Raw genomic sequence first — 6,001 nt, 5'->3', positions numbered from 1 at the left:
ATGGGGGCGGAAAGCCTCGGGGATGTCAGACCCTTCTGTTGCCACAATGTAAAAGGCCTGGTCTGCCTGAACTGAACTGTCACGTTCGGAGAAAAATTGAAGATGTGCAACACTTAAAAAAAAATCAGTTAATTGAATCATTTTCGGATGCCCAAATTAAAAATATAAAGAGATCAACTGAATAATGATGAACACTCCTAACTAACCTTCAAGCACTTGGAGACGACGCCCAAGGGCATGTGTTTAAATAGCCCCCACTGCTCACCAGCACTAAACACCTGGTTTACTACACCAGGTCTTACCACAGAGGACCTGGACAAATACAAGTGGTTCTGGTCCAAGCCTGGTGCTTTAAAAAAATAAAAAAGCCTGTTCCCCTCTGCTGTGGCTTCCGGGTTTGCACCTGCTCCACCCTTCGCCCGACGGTGAGCAGGATCTGAAGTGTCAGCCTTCCCTAAAGAAGAGCTTCTTGGCTTCTGCTTAGGCAGACATGGGTGCACCGCTCTTGCCATGTGTTGCGGTGGAGTTGGTGGACAAGGTGTCCGATGAAATGCCCACAGGTGTGGAGTCCCTGCGGTGTGTGGGCGCTGTGCCGGCCCTGGGGGGTGCTGCAGGTGTGCTGGGTGGCAGAAACTCGCCACTGCCAAGACCTCTCCTGTGTAGCTGACCGTGATTGCTTGCCACACGCCTTCTCTGCCCCTCTTCAGGTTCCCAGAGCTGGTGGGAGCCAAGGGTCAAATCGGCAGAGCAACAACATTGGGGGGACCCCCACCCCCAAATTAGATCTTAGCTGCACAAGAAGTAAATCAAGACGGGAAGTTTTCTGTTTTGCTTTCAGTGTAGGCCCAGCGTGGAATATCCTCAGCTAACTTTTTCATGAAATTAAAGATATTTATGATTAATCTTGATCATTATAATCTGATTCAGGGCAGGTCTGGCCTAGTTTCTATGGTCAAAGAAAGCTAATTTAAAAAAAGATTTTGGGTTTTTTAAATTTGGTTAAAAAACGGAGTGACTGAGGGAGACGGGTCTCCTTCCACTGGTTCACTGCCCGTATGGCTGCAATGGCTGGAGGGTGGGGGGCCAGGCGGAAGCCAGGAGCCTGGAACTTGATCCAGAGTGATGGGGCCCAAGCACTGGGGTCGCCTTCTGCTGCTTCCACACGTGCTTTAGCAGGGAGCTGGATCAGAAGTGGGGCAGCCGGGACTTGAACCAGGCCTCCAGTATCCCACGTGGTGCTTTAACCCACTGCACCACAACGCTGGCTCCCACAAGCTCATGTGGGCTGAGATCTGATGGGACCAAAGGCCCTCTCTGAGGCCAGCAAGGCGCAGATACCACAGCTGCCCTGGGCACCGCCGTCCGCGATGCTTTATTCCTGTTAGAAACGCACATTCGTGCAAGCCAGGAACATTCGAGCGGTGTCTTGGGTTGGCCAAATGCGTCTGACGTTCTCACAGACTCTTAGTACTTAAGCAGACTGGGACACACCCAGCTGCTGGTGACCTGCGGCCTCTGGCCTGAGGCTTCTCAGAATGTCAAGTGCAGGTGACCAGCTGGCTGCCAGGCCATGGATCTTGTTAGTGTGGATGCCGAGCCGCGGGGATGGGTGGAGGCTCGTGCGGCCAAGGCCAGCGTGAGGTTGCTGCCAGTGTCCCTGCACCACGGGGCGTTTGCACTGTGGCTCTTTGGTCGCTTGGTTGGTGGTTTTGTAAATTTCCTTTTAAAACCTGGTTTCCTAGGCCAAAATCTGTAAGAGCAAATCCCACAGGGCAAACACATGTAACTTGAGGTTTGATTCAAGTTTTGAAATTTCCAACTAAAATGAGTATATGGAAGTACAAACTTTTTTTTCCCCCTAAAGATTTATTTATTTATTTATTTGAAAGAGAGAGAGAGAGTGAGCTTTGATCTGGTTCACTCCCCAGATGGCCACAACATCTGGAGCTGGGCTGATCCGAAGCCAGGAGCCAGGAGCTTCCTCCGGGTCTCCCACACAGCTGCAGGGGCCCAAGCACTTAGGCCATTTTTCCCTGCTTTCCCAGGCAGATCAGCAGGGAGCTGGATCGAAGTGGAACAGTCGGGACTCGAACTGGTTGCCAGATGGGATGCTGGTGCTGCAGGTGGCAGCTTCACGCACTACACCCCAGCGCCAGCCCCGGAAGTGCAGCCTGCTAAGGAGTAAGGGGATACATCAAGGATAATAGAAGAAGCACAGTCGTGTTAGCTTGATAGTGTCGGGCAAGTTAGTGGCAGTTATCCATCAGGCATGCAACTTGGAAGTCCAGTCCTTCTCTAAACTAGAGTCTTGAAAAATTGTAGTATTAAAAACTATTCCAATACCCGTACTTGTTAGCATGGGTATGGTGCAAGTTGTTGGATGTGAGGGGACACATGGAATTTCAAAAGTATTCAATGAGGACCCCGTGGCTGGCCCATAGGGTTTAATACCAGCATCAAACAGCTCATCCTGAGGTGTGTATATACACACTCAACCTATTGTTCCCCTTCTATTTTTTTTTTTTTTTAAAGATTTACTTATTTATTTGAAAGGCTGCATGGCTGGAGCTGTGCCAATCTGAAGCCAGGAACCAGCCAGGAGTTTCTTCTGGGTCTCCCATGTGGGTGCAGGGGCCCAAGGACTTGAGCCATCTTCTGCTTTCGCAGGCCATAGCAGAGAGCTCTGCATGAAGTTCCAGATAGTTAGGAAGTGGAGCAGACAGGACTGGAACTGCCGCCCATACGGGATGCCAGGACTTCAGTCGGCAGCTTTACCCGCTATGCCACAGCACCAGCCCCTCCCTCTCTATTTTAAAAAGTTTCTGACTTACAGAAAGTTTGCAAGAATAATATATTAGGGCACCAGCACTGTGGCACAGCCCATTAAAGCCCCTGCCTGCCGCGCCTGCATCCCCTATGGGGCACTACTTCGAGTCCTGGCTGCTCCACTTCCCATCCAGCTCCCTGCTAATGTGCCTGGGAAAGCAACGGAAGATGGTCCGAATCTCTGGGCCCCAGTACCCACTTGGGGTACCGGGAGGAAGCTCCTGGCTTCAGATCAGCTCAGCTTCAGCTGTTGTGGCCATCTGGGGAGTGAACCAGCAGATGGAAGAGCTCTCTCTCTCTGTATCTCTCTCTCTTTTGTAACTCTGTCTTTCAAATAAATAAAAATAAATATTTAAAAAATATATACACTTCTGGAAGCGTCATTTGTCTCATTTTACTACATTTTGCTCTTTGATTTGTATCTTGTCTCCTCCTCATCTATTTGAGAGTAGTGACGGACATGACAGTTTATGCCCACATATTTCAGGTGAAACATCTTCTCCTATGTAGCCACGATGCAGCTATCGGAATTTAACATTGACAAGTTGGTATTCATCTAGAGATCTAAAGTACAGCAACATGAGGTAGCAGAATTGTGCATGTTTGAGTTTTATGCTAAAAGAGTAGATTTTAGCTGCTTTTGCCATAAAAACAATATGAGTAGCATGGGGTGGGCACTGTGGTGCAGTGGGTTAAGCTACACAAGGACCCGGGCCTCTGCTGCCCACATGTGAGTCTCGGGATGCTGGCGTGCCACATGGCGGCTTAACCCGCCGTGCCACAGGGATGGCCCCATCCTGGAGGCAGTTTGTCCATTTTAACCATTTCTAAGGAGACACTGCAGTTGTTAATGGAGGGGGGTGGGACAGAGGTTCTTGTCTTCACACAAGAGAGAATTCAGGCACGGACAGAGTAGCGGTCAGCAAGGTTAACGGAGTAGGGCCTCCGTCAGAACGGATGGGCACCTCTCCAGTCGGAATCAGAGAGGCCATTCCGACTGGGGTAAGCAAGGCCGCGGTTTCCTGGAGACAAGGCAGGTGGGCATCTCGGGAGAGACTCGGCACGCAGTCTGTGTTCACACTGGGGCCTATGGGGGAATGGGGTCCAGGTCTTCCTGCCACTTCCCCTTCCTCTCCTCCTGGACAAAGGGTTTGCTGGGTGTGGAATAGGAGAGGTTTTATTGCCCAGTGTTATCAGACTGGGTAGCCCCCTGGCTCAGCAGAGAGGGTTCGTGTAAAATTCTGGGCAGCTTCCTAGGTGTGCTTCCAAAGTGTTACAAGCCGTGGGGCTTCACTTTCCTGAGGACCCTATCACAGGGCACAGGCTGGTTTCTAACCTTCCTAACACGGTGCTGGGCCACCGTCACCATGGTACGGTTCTTAACTGGTGGAATTACAGAGAGATCTTCGACTGCTGTGCCCTTCCCAAATGGCTACAGTAGCTAGGGCTGGGCTAGCATCCTGGGACTCCTTCCAGGTCTCCCACTTGGGTAGCCCAAGTGTTTGGGCCATCTTCCACTGCTTTCTCAGGTGCATTAGCAGGGACCGGATGGGAAGTGGAGCAGCCAGGACTCGAACTGGTGCCCATATGGAATGCTGGAGTCACAGGCAGCAGCCTTACCTGCTATGCCAGAACGTGGGCCCCATATTTAATTTATGTTAAAATCGTGCTTTAATTTAAAAATAATCCATATTTGGAATTAGAAAGAATCATGTCTCGGCAGGCAATTACTACACAAAACCTGGCTGGAAACTGGATGTCTAGTTTCTGTGCTTCAGAAAATAGCGGGTTTGGGATTTCTTCAAATGCTGTACATTTTATTTCTTTATGTATTTGATAGAGTTAGAGAGACAGCTCCCATCCACTCATTCACTCCCCATGTGGCTACAAAGGCTGGGGCTGGGCCGGGCTGGAGCCAGGAGCCAGGAGCTTCATCCGGGTCTCACGTGGGTGCAGGGGCTGAAGCGCTTGAGCATCACCTGCTGCCTCCCATGGTGCACGTTAGCAGGGAGCTTTACTGGAAGTGGATCAGAGCTGAAACGCAGGCACTCTGGTGTGGGACGCGGGTCTCAGCTGGTGTCCTGATCCATGCCCACGCCTGGGACGGAGTTCTGTTTCTTTTTTTGTTTGTTTGTTTTGTTTTTTTGACAGGCAGAGTGGACAGTGAGAGAGAGACAGAGAGAAAGGTCTTCCTTTGCCGTTGGTTCACCCTCCAATGGCCGCCGCGGTAGGCGCGCTGCGGCCGGCGCACCGCGCTGATCCGATGACAGGAGCCAGGTGCTTCTCCTGGTCTCCCATGGGGTGCAGGGCCCAAGCACTTGGGCCATCCTCCACTGCACTCCCTGGCCACAGCAGAGAGCTGGCCTGGAAGAGGGGCAACCGGGACAGGATCGGTGCCCCGACCGGGACTAGAACCCGGTGTGCCGGCGCCGCAAGGCGGAGGATTAGCCTAGTGAGCCGTGGCGCCGGCCCGGAGTTCTGTTTCTAAACTGGGTGATGGGGCCAGCATTGGCGCACAGCAGCTTAAGCCTCCACCTGCAATGGCGGCATCGCAGATGGGTGCCGGTTTGAGACCCTGCTGCTTGACTGCCAGCCCAGCTCCCTGCCAGTGTGCCTGGGAATGCGGTGGGAGATGGCCCATCCATGTGGGAGACCCGGATGGAGTTCCTGGCTCCTGGCTTCGGCATGCCCAGTCCTGGGCCATTGTGGCCATCTGGGGAATGAACCAGCGGATGGAAGACCTCTCTTTCTCTCTGACTCTGCCTTTCAAATAAATATCTTTGAAATGAGTAAATAAACAGGAATCCTAAATAATACCTACTTCAAAAGACACTTGCCAGGATTCACTGAGTTAGTATGAAGTGCGTGTTTGCCAGCGCTGTCACCCTTGCAATGCTGTCACAATTACTACTAGTGCACCGTATAGTAGCAGAGTGGGGACAAGACCCAGGAACAATGCGACAGTAACTGTAAGAATTTTCTCCCACACAAGAGTGCATTTGACACCCGAAGACCAATTAAAGTGAGTTGTTTTATAATTATTTTAGCCTTCCACATTTTGGAACTTAGTTCATGCAGCTCACGTGGGACAGATGATCCAATCTGAGTGGTGTGAGAAAAATGCCAGACTTTACTGAACACAGCTCACCCGGTCAGTCTGTCAGCGGTCGTTTGG

The sequence above is a fragment of the Lepus europaeus genome, chromosome 1 (assembly GCF_033115175.1).
Source record: "Lepus europaeus isolate LE1 chromosome 1, mLepTim1.pri, whole genome shotgun sequence".
NCBI classification, from domain to species: Eukaryota; Metazoa; Chordata; class Mammalia; order Lagomorpha; family Leporidae; genus Lepus; species Lepus europaeus.
The sequence above is the reverse complement of the archived record's forward strand: the minus strand, read 5'-3'. Positions refer to the sequence as shown.